Below are 354 nucleotides of genomic sequence, written 5' to 3' on the forward strand. Positions count from 1 at the left end.
GTCTTTGCTTTCGGGATACGTGGGTGAGTGCAGGTGGCCTCCCTGCTCATTTAGTTGGAATCAGTGATTTGAAAGCCGGGACCTGAAGCACGGCGGGCAGGCGGGGCTGGGCATCTCTGCTGAATGGGTCCAAATGCTTCCCACTGAGCGAGAACTCGCTGGTCTCAGGTGCTGTGAGAGCCAGCTTCCCCTGCCGGTTATACCTGCCTCCCTGGGGGGGGGGTGCTCCTCTGTGCTGTGATACAGGGATGGTGCTGGTTACATAGGCTGTACTTATCCAGTTGTCCACTTCATGTGCGGTTTATTGTATTTTCCAAAGAACAGGTGAGGACAGAGGAGACGAAGGCAAATGGT

This window comes from Bison bison, unplaced genomic scaffold, assembly GCF_000754665.1.
Source record: "Bison bison bison isolate TAMUID 2011002044 unplaced genomic scaffold, Bison_UMD1.0 scf7180017864043, whole genome shotgun sequence".
Taxonomy (NCBI): Eukaryota; Metazoa; Chordata; class Mammalia; order Artiodactyla; family Bovidae; genus Bison; species Bison bison.